This window comes from Nicotiana tomentosiformis, chromosome 2, assembly GCF_000390325.3.
Source record: "Nicotiana tomentosiformis chromosome 2, ASM39032v3, whole genome shotgun sequence".
Taxonomy (NCBI): Eukaryota; Viridiplantae; Streptophyta; class Magnoliopsida; order Solanales; family Solanaceae; genus Nicotiana; species Nicotiana tomentosiformis.
The window spans coordinates 33,507,674-33,524,810 of NC_090813.1; positions in this window are offsets into that span (position 1 = coordinate 33,507,674).

Genomic DNA, 17,137 nt, shown 5'->3' on the forward strand with positions numbered 1-17,137 from the left:
CTGACTTGAGGGAATTAGGAACCATAGACTATTTGCTATATTAAATTCGTGTGAGCGGCGTATATGTGAGGTGACGAGTACTTATGCGCCGCCAATTTACCTGTTTTCCATGTTTCTTCCATTTTTCTTATACTGTCTCTTTCCTATGCCTAATTACTATGTGTTTATACAAGTGTTGTTAAATGGATCGTTCTTATCATGTTTACGAATTTATTGGTGATAATTGAGCATTTATTTCAAAGTTGAGATTGATATTTTGGAACCAAATGTTAAAGTAAGGCTTGTACTGGTTATTCTATCTCCCTATTGTTATTTATGCATTGCGTTATGGTAAGAGAGAGTGTTAATGCATGAAGGGTGATGTCGTGCCATATTCTGAATGTAAAAGTACGAAGGGTGATGCCGTGTCATATTGTGAGTGAAAAAGCACGAAGGGTGATGTCGTGCCATATTGTGAGTGTTAATGCACGAAGGGTGATGCCGTGCCATGATATGAGAGTTAATGCACGAAGGGTGATGTCGTGCCGTATCTATTGATTTTATGGTGAGATTGAGAGTAAAAGCACGAAGGGTGATGCCGTGCAATTTTCCTTTACTGTATTCGTGCTCTTGTTGATTCATAGTATATTGGTTGTTCCAGTTCTTATTCTGTAGTAGGTCTTTATTTCGCATTTCCCCCAGCTTGTTTCCCCCTCCCGATATTTCCTATCTAGCTCTTCATTACTGTTATTTGTATCTACACTGTTAAATTATACAAGTTGATTTGTAGGTGCCTTGCCTTAGCCTCGTCACTACTTCGTCGAGGTTAGGCTCGACACTTACCAGTACATGGGGTCGGTTGTACAGGTACTGCACTCTGCACTTTCTATGCAGATTTTGGTACCGGCTTAGGTTTATCGAGATTTTGATATTGGACCGCTATCCGGAGACTCAAGGTAGATTTGTCGGTGTTCACATACCTTGAAGTCCTCGTCTATCTTTTCTGTTCTACTATTTCTTTCATTCATACAGTTATATTTCTTTTAGACTATTACTTGTAGTAAATTCTAGAATGCTCATGAATTATGACTGCAGATCCGGGTGGTAGTAATTAATGATGTTTTTATATTATTCCGCACTTATTATATTTCATCTTAGTTAATTATTGTTATTTTACTGAATGGAAATAAGGAATTGGTTTAATGATTCTCTAACGTTGGCTTTCCTAGCAAGTAAAATGTTAGGCGCCATCACGTTCCCGTCGGTGGGAATTCCCGGTCGTGATAGGTAGAGGGAGGGGTTAAGTCATTTTTGAGCTGAAACCTGATATTTTGAGAGTGAGAGAGTGCCCTAAAGTGGGAAAGTGATCTTCAACAAATTGGCCTTCGATTCTTGGCCAATGTTTTGAAGATTAACAAGGAAATCTCAAAAGATCTTAACTCAAGAGGTAAGATTCAAACCCCTAGTCTTCAATTTTGAGTTTGGAGGTAAGAGATGGATTATTGGGAGTATGATTCTTGGGTGTAAGAGTATTGTTTATATATACTTGTACCAATAAGATTTGTGAGAAGATTAATGAGCTCAAATAAGTAAAGATTGGGTTGTGGAATGAAGGAAATCTTGTACAAGAACCTTGTAGACAAATTTGCACACCTAGTGTTTGATAAAATGCTCAAATGAGCCGAAACCATGAATATCTTCCTAATTTGTGTTCAATTTTGTTATGTCTCAAAATAGATTGGGATTGCTAGAATTTTTGGAACGTTGTAGTAATTAAAGGAAAGCTCAAGGCGAGGTATGTTGGCTAAACCTATTTCCTAGAATTGAATTCCATGATGTTGCTGTAAGCCCCGAGTTATTCTTTATAAATCAACTATTCCAAATAAGCTTTGTGTTGAAAGGTATATGTTCAAAATGTGTTACGGATGCTCTTATCATATGATGTAATCCTTCGAGAATGTGTTCCAATCATGAGTTGGGTATAATATTATTATGACTCCAAGTAGTGTTTCAAGTGAAGGCTATTATTCCAAATTGTGTAAGAAGTCTCACTGTGCCTGACTCTTAATTTCTCATAGGTGTACTAAAAGTCGTGATTAGGGATTCCTTGTTGTCGGTAGTCTATATAGATGCTTGAAAGTGAAAGTAGTGAGTTGGGGATATAAAGTGTGAAGTAGTGAGTTGGGGATATAAAGTGTGAAGTAGTGAGTTGAGGATATAAAGTGTGAAGCAGTGAGTTGGGGATATAAAGTGTGAACACCGTGCCAAGAATGAAAGTTATACTTGTGGCCAATAGCGCCAACGAAATGAAATGATGTGTGAAATATTATCAAATGAGCCTTGATTCAACTATTCCAAATTGACTCCGAAAATAGAATTACCCAAAATCTTATGTATTCAAGTCATGTCCATATATGGTTGTTCTAACTAATGTTATGCTTGGTACGTATTTCCAATATGTTTTAAGCCTTTACATATTTATGAGTTGAAATTGTGTATTGCCCTTTTGGGGAATGGTACATCAAGAATATTCTCTTTGTTGATGTATATAATGATGAGCCTTGAAAATAATGAAATGAAAGTATGGAATATGAGATACGGCCATCGTGCCATGAATGATGAATAATATGTATGGAAAAAGGGATCCAATGAAATAATGATGTTGTAAATAGTTGAAAGTACTAATGAAGGGATAGTATGAACATGAAATGTGGTTGTTTGCCTTAATGAAATTTATCAGGTGTTGTATGTCCCAATGGTTTCAACTATAGTTGTATTCTTCTGAAATAATGTATATAAATGACTTCGATGTCAAGTCATCAAGAATCATGAACTTAGCTAATGACCTCAAGATGTCAAGTGAGTGAATAACGAGATGAAAGGGAGATGTCCTATGCTAAATGATGATGAACCTTAAGAAAAGAAATTGGGCTCATGTGCCATTGAAATTGACTTATTGATTCACTATGCATGTGCTAATGTAATGAGCTATATTTCTCCATGATGAGCATGAACATGAAGTGTTCCAATGATCCGGGAACTTACGACCTTAATATAATGTTAATCATATCGCTTTGCGTATATAAATGGTTATGTGCATAATGATATGTTATGAACCCTATGGACGGGCTATGAAACGCATATGTGTATAATATGTGAACCCTATGGACGGGATATGAAACACATAGGTGTATAATATAATATGAATGAACACTGTGAACGGTCTATGAAATGCACAGGAGTATTGTATGGTATATGTGAATCCTGTGAACGGTCCATGAAATGCATAGGTGTATTGTGTAAGTAAACACTGTGAACGGTCTATGAAACGCACCTGTGTATTATGTAAGTAAACACTGTGAACAGTCTATGAGACGCACATGTGTATTGTGTAAGTAAACACTGTGAATAATCTATGAAACGCACAGGTGTATTGTATGGTGTATGTGAATCTTGTGAACGGTCTATGAACACACATGTGTATTGTGTAAGTAAATCCTATAAACGATCTATGAAATGCTTAGGTGTATTGTGTATGAAATTCTATGAACGGTCTATGAATCTCATAGGTGTATTGTGTGGGGAATCCTATGAACGGTCTATGTATAATATGATATGTGAACACTAAGGACGGTCTATGAAATGCATAGGGGTAAGATAAGAGATGGATATGGACGGTCTAGTAAGACGCATTGTTAACGCATACATTATGTGCCATTTTCATTGGCCTTGTTTGTACATGTTGTTTCAATTACTTTATATAATGTATTCCACGCACAGTTTATATGCCTCTAATTGAATTACCATGATTTCATATGTTGTTCTATTTGCCTTACAAGGAATACTATTGCACATGTACTCACGTCCCTTTTGTCGAGGGTGATGCATCTTTTAATGGATGCAGGTATACTTCTACAGTATGATATGGATCTTTGATAGGAATTTTCTGCGCATCGAATTATGGTGAGCCTACTACAATTTCAGTGGGCATTCGAGTCTAGTTGGTTTTATGTACTTAGGTATCTATTGTCATAGAAGCTCCATGTACATTGTGGGTCATGTACTTAAGTTTTGAGTTTCGCCATGTATTTATGTTCACAGTATTTACAGCTATTTACAAAGTTGTGTAACCATCATGAGAAAAACATTTACGGGCCATTGAGCTAAATGCACTCAATATGAAAGTCAAGATCTAATTATGTTTTGATAAATCATGCATGAGTTATGATGGGAGGTTGATGTAACGTAGGATTTCTCGACTGGGTTCACTCGGTCGAGCTTCAGTCCCGCTCCCCAAGTTTGGGGCATGAAAAACTTGGTATTAGAGCATGGTTTAGGAGTCCTAATATTTCATGGAGCTGTGTCAGTAGAGTCCCTCTTATCGGTGTGTTGCTGGCCATACTTATAATAGGGAGGCTACAACTAAATTTAGGAAATGTTTCTCTTCTTCTATCCTCGATCGTTCGTTAAGGATCTGAGTTAGTCTTCGAGTTCCCTTGTTAATATCAAGGAATGTTTGCATATCATGTTGCAAAATGATAAAGGCCTAAGGAATAAAGGAATGACGCATATGACAGGCACAATGCGTGAGGTGCCCAATTGTCCTCGTAATGGAGGAAGGAAAAGTTAAGGATACGACCAAGGTAAGCAAGGTCATACAGTTAGCCTCGAGAGTCATGGTTGTTGATTTCATGTATATAGCGCAATGTGGTGTTATCTATATGATGTTTAGGATTGATTTCTAGGATTCTTTGACTGGTGGATAGGCCACCAGGCCTAGTTATAGGGGAGACTCTGTTGAAATTTCTGAAATATTTTGGAGTTGGTCAAATTTGGGGGCTTGAAATGTTTGAAGGAAGAGTCGAGTTATGTTAGGTGTTCGGGCGGACTCTACTCCTCATTCGAGGACGAATGATCCTAAGCGGGTGAGAATGTAAAGCCCCGTTAAAACTTTCTTAATGATTTATGATTTTAAAGTGATCCAACGGTATTTGGGAATAATGTATTCGAGTATTAAAGGAGAGCCATGGGATAGAACCACATCATTTTGAAATGAAAATATATGTTTAATGTGTGTTGGAACATACTAAGGAGTTTTGTGAATGGCAGAACTTGTGTGGAACAAGTTTGATAGATTAAGTGGAAAGGATGTCTCAATTCACATAACATCCTACTTCAAACGCATGCTGGTACCAAACGATAAAGACTTAGGAGGTGATTTGCCTATCAAGTTAAAACCATTTGACTCTAGTTTCCAATGCATCAAACCGTTCATCATTTGGATATATCTCCTGAAAGATATGGCCATTTTACTGGACCTTCGTCATATGCACGCAGCTATGCAACCGCACATATTTGGGAGTTTCTTCCTTGTGTGCGCGGCCAGCTACGCAGCCACTTGACCAAGTGAGCGGTCGCGCACGTAGGAGCCCATTAAATAACCCCAATGCCGGGTAGAGAGAGGGGTTACATTATTTTAGAGCTAAAACCTGATATTTTGAGAGTGAGAGAGTGCCCTAGAGTGGGAGAGTGATCTTCAACAAATTGTCCTTTGATTCTTGCTCAAATATTTATAGATTAACAAGGAAATCTCAAAAGCTCTTAACTCAAGAGGTAAGATTCAAACCCCTAGTCTTCAATTTCAAGTTTGGGGTAAAAGATGGATGATTGGGAGTATGATTCTTGGGTGTAAGAGTATTATTTATATATACTTGTACCAATAAGGTTTGTGGGAAGATTGTTGAGCTCAAATAAGTAAAGATTGGGGTGTGGAATGAATGAAATCTTGTAGAAGAACCTTGTAGCCAAATTTGCACACCTAGTGTTTGATAAAATGCTCAGATGAGCTGAAACCATGAATATCATCCTAATTTGTGTTCAATTTTGTTATGTCTCAAAGTAGATAGGGATTGCTAGAATTTTCGGAACGTTGTAGTAATTTAAGAAAAGATCAAGGCGAGGTATGTTGGCTAAACTTCTTTCCTAGAATTGAATTCCATGATGTTGCTGTAAGCCCCGAGTTATTCTTTATAAATCAACTATTCCAAATAAGCTTTGTGTTGAAAGGTATATGTTCAAAATGTGTTACGGATGCTCTTATCATATGATGTAATCCTTCGAGAATGTGTTCAAAGCATGAGTTGGGTATAATATTATTATGACTCCAAGTAGTGTTTCAAGTGAAGGCTATTATTCCAAATTGTGTAAGAAGTCTCACTGTGCCTGACTCTTAATTTCTCATAGGTGTACTAAAAGTCGTGATTAGGGATTCCTTGTTGTCGGTAGTCTATATAGATGCTTGAAAGTGAAAGTAGTGAGTTGGGGATATAAAGTGTGAAGTAGTGAGTTGGGGATATAAAGTGTGAAGTAGTGAGTTGAGGATATAAAGTGTGAAGCAGTGAGTTGGGGATATAAAGTGTGAACACCGTGCCAAGAATGAAAGTTATACTTGTGGCCAATAGGGCCAACGAAATGAAATGATGTGTGAAATATTATCAAATGAGCCTTGATTCAACTATTCCAAATTGACTCCGAAAATAGAATTACCTAAAATCTTATGTATTCAAGTCATGTCCAAATGTGGTTGTTCTAACTAAGGTTATGCTTGGTACGTATTTCCAATGTGTTTTAAGCCTTTACATATTTATTAGTTGAAATTGTGTATTGCCCTTTTGGGGAAAGGTACATCAAGAATATTCTCTATGTTGATGTATATAACGATGAGCCTTGAAAATAATGAAATGAAAGTATGGAATATGAGATACGACCATCGTGCCATGAATGAAGAATAATATGTATGGAAAAAGGTATCCAATGAAATAATGATGTTGTAAATAGTTGAAAGTACTAATGAAGTGATAGTATGAACATGAAATGTGGTCGTTTGCCTTAATGAAATTTATGAGGTGTTGTATGTCCCAATGGTTTCAACTATAGTTGTATGCTTCTGAAATAATGTATATAAATGACTTTGATGTCAAGTCATCAAGAATCATGAACTTAGCTAATGACCTCAAGATGTCAAGTGAGTGAATAACGAGATGAAAGGGAGATGTCCTATGCTAAATGATGATGAACCTTAAGAAAAGAAATTGGGCCCATGTGCCATTGAAATTGACTTATTGATTCACTATGCATGTGCTAATGTAATGAGCTATGTTTCTCCATGATGAGCATGAACATGAAGAGTTCCAATGATCCGAGAACTTACGACCTTAATATAATGTTAATCATATCGCTTTGCGTATATAAATGGTTATGTGCATAATGATGTGTTATGAACCCTATGGACGGGCTATGAAACGCATATGTGTATAATTTATGAACCCTATGGATGGGCTATGAAATGCATAGGTGTGTAATACAATATGAATGAACACTGTGAACGGTCTATGAAATGCACAAGAGTATTATATGGTATATGTGAATCCTGTGAACGGTCTATGAAACGCACATGTGTATTGTGTAAGTAAACACTGTGAACGGTCTATGAAATGCACTTGTGTATTGTGTAAGGCCCCGTTAAAAATTTCCTAATGATTTAAGATTTTAAAGTGCACCAGCGGTATTTGAGGATAATGTATTCGAGTATTAAAGGTGACCTATGGGATAGGACCACATTACTTTGAAATGAAAATATATGTTTAAGGTGTGTTGGAACATAATAAGGAGTTCTGAATGGTAAGAATTTATGTGGAACAAGTTGGATATATTAAGTGGAAAGGATGTCTCAATTAGCACAAGACCTGACTTCAATCGAATAGAAATCCCTCAATATAAAGACTTAATTTGTGATATACCTATACAATTACAGCTCTATTAGTCTTGTTTCTAACTCTTCAAACCGTTCGTCATTTGGACTTTTCTAAAAGAAGATATGACGAAATTACCAAAGGCTGGCAGAGGAGTGAACTGCGGGGGGTTAGATCTTCTAGAACTCTAAGGAGGGTTTTGCAAGATTTCTTCCAAAAGGTAATCCTACACCCTTAGACTTACATGTATGGATATATTATGGTAACATGAGTATGAATTAAGTATTAGAACTTATGGTATGGTGATTGGAAGTCATAAGTTCCCAATTTAAATACATAACCATTGTAGAGATTGAAAGGTGATTATTTGATGGGATTTTGTTGGTTGAGTGTGGATGGATGGTAATATATGTGATGTTGGAAGTTATAAATTGTTTAAGAATGATTTTGGGATAAATTGTTGGTAAATGGTAGTAGTTGGATTAACTAATTCTATGGTTAAGCGATGTAGAGATTCATGCCTACTAGGAGTTTGATAAAATGCCTAAATGGCCTAAACTATGGAATTTGTTACTATTGTTGTTCCCATTGGATGTTGTTATTGTAGATTGAAGTTTCTTAGTGTTGTGGATCATTGTAGTATCATTAAGGAGCAAATTTCAGGTATATTGGCTAAAGTACACTCTTAGAATTGAATTCCATGATGTTCCCGTAAGTTTCAATTATGGTTGTCTCAAGTTCTTTATTCTACGATCCGAGATGTTCCTAATAAATTTGATTATCCCGAATAAGCAAAGTGTCAAGAATTATGTATTCAAAACGTGTTACGAACGTTCCTATCACATTATATTATCCTTTGGGAATGTGTTCAAGAATGATATGTGTATTAAAATGCTATGTCTTTGAGTCATGTTTCAAATGAAGGCTATGATGCCAAACTGTGTGAGAAAATCTCAATATGCTTAAGACTCTTAATTGCTCATATGTGTACCTAAAGGCTTGATTGAAAATGTCTTATTGTTGATAATATATAAAGATGTTTGGAAGTGAAATAAGTGAATTGGAGATATAAAGTGTGGTCAACATGCCAAGAGTGAAAGTTATACTTGTGGCCAATGGTTCCAATGAAATAAGATGATGTGAGAAAGATTATGAAATGAGCTTTGATTGAACTGTTCTAAAATTGACTTCGAAAATAGAATTGCCTAAAAGCTTATGAACTCAAGTCATGCCCATGTGTTTTGCGTTCTTACATATTCGTGAGTGGAAATTATGTATTGACCTTTTTAGGGAAAAGTATTTCAAGAATTAATGGTGTTTTACTTGTTGATGATTTTAACTTGCACATCAATTGCCAATTATTTTACTCCATTTCTCGGAAAGAAATCTATTGTTCTTAAATTATTCATTTCTAATGAACTTAAAGTCGTGATTTCCGGAATATTATATATATTGATATTTATGATGATGACACATGAGAGGGAAGAAATGAAAGTGTGAAATATCAAATACGGCCACCGTGCCTTAAATAAAGAATCTTGTAAATGGACAAAAGAGCCAAGGGAATACTGTTGTTGTTATTGGTTGAAAATACTAGTGGAGATTCATACAATGTGAAATATGGTGAGGTAAATACATTTGTACCTATGTTACCTTTGTGTGCAAAAGCAATAATAATATTTTTGGGAGTATCGATAGTCACCAAGGAAGGGTAGGTTGAAATAACCTAACCCCGAAACTACACGTGCCGGTGTATGAATGGGTTGTGATTATTACCCATATTTGGGATGATATTGATGTGATAAAATTATTCCCCTTAATTGTGATGAGATGATTTATAGAAAAGGATGATGTCGATCCACACGACATTGTGGTGAGATGGCCTAGCCAATCAGGTCGTGATCGGACACTATGACGCACACATGGTGGTGATTGTACTGGAAATTGTAATTGAAATTGTGTTTGTGGATGATGTCTCTAATGAGATGGCCTAGCCGATCAGGACGTGATTGGACTCCGTGCTAAAAGTACAGTGGTATTGGTATTGAGAGCGATTGTGGCTGATGTCTCTAATGAGATAGCCTAGCCGGTTGTGTTGTGATCGGACACCGTGCTAAAGGTACGGTGGTATTGGTATTGCAAATATTGGTATTGTGAATATTGGTATTATGACCATTGGTATTGTGAACATTGGTATTCTGAACAGTGGTATTGTGAACAGTGATATATCAGTGCTAAAGATCTGCCAATCAAAAATAATATTATCATCATATTTTGATTATCACTTAATAGTATTATCTTCATATTTTGTGAATTATTACATTTTAACTTGGCATTTGAATATCATTGGTTGTTGATTGTTGTTTCCATGGTTTTCCCTTTCTTACATTGACATTCTAATTTGAAAGAGGACAATTAGCTTTACATACTAGTACTATTTTATATGTACTAACGTCTCTTTTGTCGGGGCGTTGCATCTTTAATGGATGCAGGTGGTTCATTAATGGGCAGCTTTGGTCCTCGTTAGCCCTACTCTATTTTGGGCCTGATGTCATTTGAGTTATATATTGTGTTTTAAGGTGTAGCCGGGGCCTTGTTGCCGGCATTTCCATATTACTCTTCTACTGTGGGTGGTGTTTGATATGGGGAATTGAACTAGAAATGTTGGTACTTGGCAAACATATTTTTCATTATATTTATAAACTTGTAATATTTTGGAAATTATAAATGGAGCTTTTTTTAAAATGAAATGGGAGTTGTTAATGAAATCTTTTCAGTGTTTGATTAATGGATTACACCTCTTCTTTATTCATGGATGAGTTTGGGTAGAAGAAAATCTAACAGGCTTGCTTGGCCGGGTTCACTCGGTTGAGCGTCGGTCGCGCTCCCCGAGTTCGATGCGTGACAAACTTGGTATCAGAGCCTAATGTTTTAAAGTGTCCTAGGATGTCCCGGATCCGTATCTAGTAGAGTCCTTCTTATCGGGGTGTTGTCGACAACATCTATAATGAGGAGGCTACTTGGACATTTAGGAATTTCACACTTCTTTGATACTCCATATCGTGCGATAGAGCACAAGATAGGAAGTTAATTTCCTCGTCATATCTCATTTTCTATAAGAGTAACCCACGGGTTCGAGGCATCGAGGAGGTATTGAAAGAACAAGTTTCTAGGGGAAGTGTCCTTGTTCCTATTAATGTTACCGTGCCACCGGAATATATGGTGAGAGCACCTAAGAAATAAAAGAGGATTATTGGCATAAATATGCCGGAATTGATATGAAAGAAGAGCCACTCGGGTTAATGTTGGATGATTCTTGAAATATATTATGGTTGTGGAAAGAGGGGGCACAAGAAGAACAAAAGCCCTTAGGTTGGTTACACCCATCCCGGTCTGCCCGATATGCGGGCAAGAACATTTTGCGTCGTGGTGTGAGTACGCTCAAGAGTGTGTTAGGGGTGACAGGTTTCGGAAATTCCAATGGCCCACATAACAAACCGGTATAGAGATTGTTACTCCCGCCATGAAGGCTTGGAGGAAGAATAGGGGGAATATTTTTGATGTATACAAAAAGGGTAAATATCAGGTCAGTGGGGCGAGTCAGTTTAGCGGACCTCATCCCCATTCGGGGGTATGTCACTATGGTACCAATGCATGTTATGGATGTGGAGTCGAGGGGCATTAATTAAGGTATTTCCATATCAATCTAAAATTACAAAGTGAGTCACTCCTTGCTACCTTATTGTGAACACCACATTATTTTCCGTGTTGTATATGTACATCCTTATTGAAGGGTCCTACACAAATGTGGTCTTAACTAAAACGATGAATCACAAAATATTGAATGTACGTACTTTCTGAATGAGGCGCATTATTCGTGAAGCCACTCTATCACAAATTCTCTTACTTACAATCTCTGGTGGAACTGAGCTCTGTAATTATTTCTTTGGATTGAGTTATAACTCTAGGATTAATACAACCCACTTTGCTTAAATTATCAACAATAGACTATACCTTATGAATTTCTTACAGAACCTTTTTATTCAAATGGATAACATCTGCTCATTTGTGCTTATGCATGCACAGTCATAAAGTTTACATATGTGGTATCAAATCCAATGTATAGTGGCCTAAGCTTGAGATCCTTCTTGAGCCACTCTCTCTGGTGTATCTGGCTCCTATGGTTGGAACTAGGGGTGGCAAATGGGCCGGTCGGGTCGGATATTCGCGGGTCGAAAATGGGTAATTTAAAAAATGAATAAATTATCCGACCCAACCTGTATTTGAGATGGATAAAAAACGGGTTATCCGGCGGATAATATGGATATCCATATTATCCATGGCTTCTTGAATATGATCACTTATGGGGGAATTCCTAGTCTCCCAAACTTGAGGAACCCTCAATTTGAGGCTTTACAAATGTAAAAGTTCAACACATTAGTTATCCATTGGTTATCCGTTTGGTTAACCATTTTCTAAGTGGATAATATGGTTCTTATCCATATTCAACCCATTTTAAAAAAGTTCATTATCCAACCCATTTTTTAATGGATAATATGGTTGGATAACTGTTTTCTTTTACCCATTTTGCCACCTCTAGTTGGAACAGTTACTTTACTCCTTTGTGAATATTATCATGAATCATTTTCATTATCTAGTAACATGGGAGCATATCTCAACACCTATCATATGTGTACCTGTAAATTGAAAGGGGTCACTTCTCTGCATAAAGTTTCTACGAAATTTGAAATTTTTCACAAATTCGTCACAAGAAGATCTTTTTGTTCGCCCATCTCAATATGACTTTCATGTCCACCTAGAGCATGCCTCAGTGAGAAACTAACTTTGTTCCTAGTATTGTAGTTGCTTGTGAAGTGGCCTCATATGGAAGCTTGAAAGTTGTTATGGTAGAAACATGTCTAGCTCATAGCAAAGTGTTCATTATCTCTAACCAATACATGATTTCACCACAATATTAGGATGTCCTAGCTATGTGGTTTCACTCATGAAAGGTTGAAATTAGACGCTTTCAGATTTTGGAACATATGATGAGCATATTGATTTGAAAGACAAGTTTGTCGTATCTCTAGTCCTCTCATATAGGATCAACTATTGGCAAGGGATGAGCTGTCAGAATTATAATAATCTCGCAAGTGTTAAACTTCATTTTCAACCTCATGGGCTTGTGGCATATCTATTCTTTGTGCCAGTTAATGTTAAGAGCGTAATGCAATTTCATGCATTTTGAAACCCATATCACATTCAGGGTGCCAAAATATTCTGATTTCGAGTTGAACTAATTTTCCCTACACTTCAGGAGGCGACTAGTGTCACGTACTTGGCTATTTCTCTTTGAGGCCTACTATTGCCGAAAAAGGCACATATGGAATGAAACAATTGTTGGTGTCCTTTTCATGACTCATAGTTGTCACGACCCAAATTTTCCACCTTCAGATCGTGATGGCGCCTAACATTTCACTTGCTAGGCAAGCCAACGTTAGAATAATATTAACCGTTTTTAAAACAAATTTTAAATTTATTAATAATAAGGAAGCAAATGCGGAAGCAATTTTGAAATAATCCATAATAATAACGGTGTCTAAATACCATCTCAGAAATGGTGTCACAAGTGCACGAGCTTCTAGGATAAATACAAACAAAGGTCTGAATAAAATAAAGTTGTGTGGAAATAAACACACAGCTAAAGTACAATAGACGGGGACTTCAAAACTGCGAACGCCATGCAGTTATACCTCAAGTCTCCTCTGATAGCTTATATCTGAGCAAGTCTATGGTACGCCGCTGGGACCAACTCAAAAATCTTCACAAGAAGTGCAGAGTGTAGTATCAGTACAACCGACCCCATGTACTGGTGAGTGTTGAGCCTAACCTCGACGAATTAGTGATGAGGCTAAGGCGGTTCACTTACATTAACATGTACGCAATAATATGAATAAATCAGGCAATTCATTTATAATAATTGAAGGCAACTCAGCAGTCATAACAAATTATCATTTCCATTATTTCTGTTGCAGCGTGCAACCCGCTCTCACAATATATCCACATTCAGTTCTGTTGCGGCGTGCAACCCGCTCCTCCAACATATTCATTTTATTCAAGTCTGTTGCGGCGTGCAACCCGATCCTCCAATATTAACTTTTTAACAAGTCTGTTGCGGCGTGCAACCCGATCCTCCAATATTGACTTTTAATAAGTCTGTTGCGGCGTGCAACCCGATCCTCCAATATAGACTTTTAATAAGTCTGTTGCGGCGTGCAACCCGATCCTCCAATATATTCATTATAATTAATCATGTTGCGGCATGCAACCCGCTCCTCCAACATTTTCATTTACCAATTCTTATAGAAGAAATTTTCCCAATAAATGTAACAATTAATATAAAATTACAAGACAACAAGCATACAATAATTATGGTTTAATTATGAAGCAAACAATGAGAAATAGCAAATTATTATGGAAATCAGGGAGCAAATATGCAGTTTAATATTTATTATGCTAAATGTCAAATAACAATTAAGGCACATAATTCAAATAACATGTAACAATTAATGCAGGAATTCAAGAATTTATATTTGCAAAGAATAAGAGAGAAATAATTATTATAATAATTAATTTATGATTAAAAATAATTGTGATTTTTCAAGTAAGCAGGCAAACAATTAATTTGACGACGTATAGACACTCGTCACCTCGCCTATACGTCGTTTACATGCAATTCACATAACAAACAATTTAAGGGTTCTATTCCCTCAAGTCAAGGTTAACCCCGACACTTACCTCGCTTTGCAAATTCCAATCAATTATTCAACCACAGCTTTTTCTTTTAAATTTTCCTCCAAAAGCTTCAAATCTATTCACAAACAATTCAATATATTCAATATATTCAATACTAATCATAGGAATTAATTCCATATGCATTTACAAATTTTATGGATAAAAATTCGAAATTCATTAAAATATTCAGCAGTGGGACCCACATCCCAAATCCCAGAAAAACTCGCAAAATCCGAATACCCGTTCCGATACGAGTTCAACCATATCAAATTTGTCTAATTCCGATATCAAACGGACCTTCAAATCTTAATTTTTTGTTTTTGGAAAGTTTTACAAAAAATCCAATTTCTTCCATCTAAATCCGAAATAAATGATGAATATAGACAAGGATTTGTGAAATACAATCACTATATGATAAAGAACACTTACCTAGTCCGAAATCGTGAAAACCCCCTTTGAAATCGCCCTTAAGCCGAGTTATAATTGAGGGTTTGTGAAAAATGGGAAAAATCCCGTTTTTGGTTCTGTTTTAAGTCACATGGGTCAGGCTTTCTTCGCGTTCGCGAAGGGCCTGTCATGTTCGTGATGAGTAGCAGCCCGTGGCTTTCGCGTTCTCGAGTCCTCCTTCGCGTTCGCGTAGGTTTCCCCCGCTGGCCTTCGCGTTCGCGAGGCATAGCTCGCGTTCGCGCTGAAGGAATGATCGACCCTCCCCCAGGTGTGCCTAACACTATGCATTCGCGAGGAGAGGGTCGCGTTCGCGAAGGGTGCACCCATCGCTTCGCGTTCACGACCAAGCCTTCACGTTTGCGAAGAAGAAAGATCCAGCTTCCTAGTTTACTCTTTGCGTTCGCGAAGGGTAATGCCCTCATCGCTTCGCGTTCACGACCAAGCCTTCGCGTTTGCGAAGAAGAAAGATCCAGCTTCCCAGTTTACTATTCGCGTTCGCGAGAGTACTTTCATGAATGCGAAGAAGAACATGCCAGAACACCTGCTGCAGCAAAATGCCAGATTTTCAAAGTCCAAAACATCCCGTAGCCTATCCGAAACTCACCCGCGCCCTCGGGGCTCCAAACCAAACATGCACACAAGTTCTAAAACATCATACGAACTTGCTCGCGTGATCGAATCGCCAAAATAACACCTAGAACTACAAATCAGACACCAAATCAAAGGAAGTTTTCAAGAAAACTTTAAAACTTATATTTTTACAACCGGACGTCCGAATCACATCAAATCAACTCCGATTCTCGCCAAATTTGGCAGACAAGTCATAAATATTATAGTGGACCTATACCGGGCTCCAGAACCAAAATACGGACCCGAGGTCAATAAATCCAACATCAGTAATTTCTTAGAAATCATTAAGCTTTCAAGCTTTTAATTTTTCATCAAAATTCCATAACTCGGGCTAAGGACCTCGGAATTCGATCCTGGGCATACGCCCAAGTCCCAAATCATGATACGGACCTACTGGAATTTTTAAAACACTGATCCGGATTCGTTTGCTCAAAATGTTGACCAAAGTCAACTTAGTTGAGTTTTAAAGCTCTATTTCCCATTTTAATCCATTTTTCACATAAACACTTTCCGGAAAAATGTACGGACTGTGCAAGCAAGTCAAGGAATGATAAATGGTGCTTTTTGAGGTCTTAGAACACAGAATTACTTATTAAATTTAAAGATGACATTTTGGGTTATCACAATAGTCTTCCAAGAATAAGTGACACTAATGTCTTTATCCTCCTGACCATGCCTCCCATATGTCACATGTCTAAAATGACTCATTTCTTTTAAATCTTATAATCATGAACATGGTCCCTACATTATCAATGCCTACTAGGCAACTCAATGCCTCATTTGTCTAAACAATAATGTCATCACAATGATTAACCATGTCAGCGCTATTGGTAGTAACCTTCATGTCTCTTAGGATATAACCTCCTGAAATGCCCTGCTCAGCACATTGATGGATTCTTGAATATTTCCAGCCCAATCTTGAACCTCATTGTTATTATTTATAGTAACCTATGGGATTTGAAGGTTCAAACATGTCAAAGAAGAAGCATAATCATATGATCAAATATATTAGATAGGAAGTTTTATGGTCATATGCAATCTAGCACACCTTAGAGTAATTGTTGGAGGTCGCCAAAGGTTTAGTTTGGGTGTTCGGCATAGGGATTTAGAGTTGAAGAAAGTGAACAGGTTATTCTCAAGATTTTCTCTATGAATATATTGGGTGAATTGTTAAGGAAGGTAAAGTATGTGTAGTCACATTAGGCCTTATTGAATATTGAAGGAAATAAGCCAAACTCTGAGTATGATGTTTTCCCATCGTTGTCCTCCATGCACCCGATGCATCATGTATCTAGGTTCCAGAAGGTTGTTGAAAATCCTTTGCCTATCATTCTGGTAGAAACTATTGAAGGTGGTAAATGGGTAATTGGCTTATAAAAAATACCTAGTTGTCATTCCTATTAGATAAGTCCGGAAATTGATATCTGCCTCCATCAAAGTAAAGGAAGTATTCTCACTTGCCTATATAACCAAATAGTTGTGGTTCAAAAGGGTACTTGTTATGTGGAATGATTTAAATATGTGCAACTCATGAG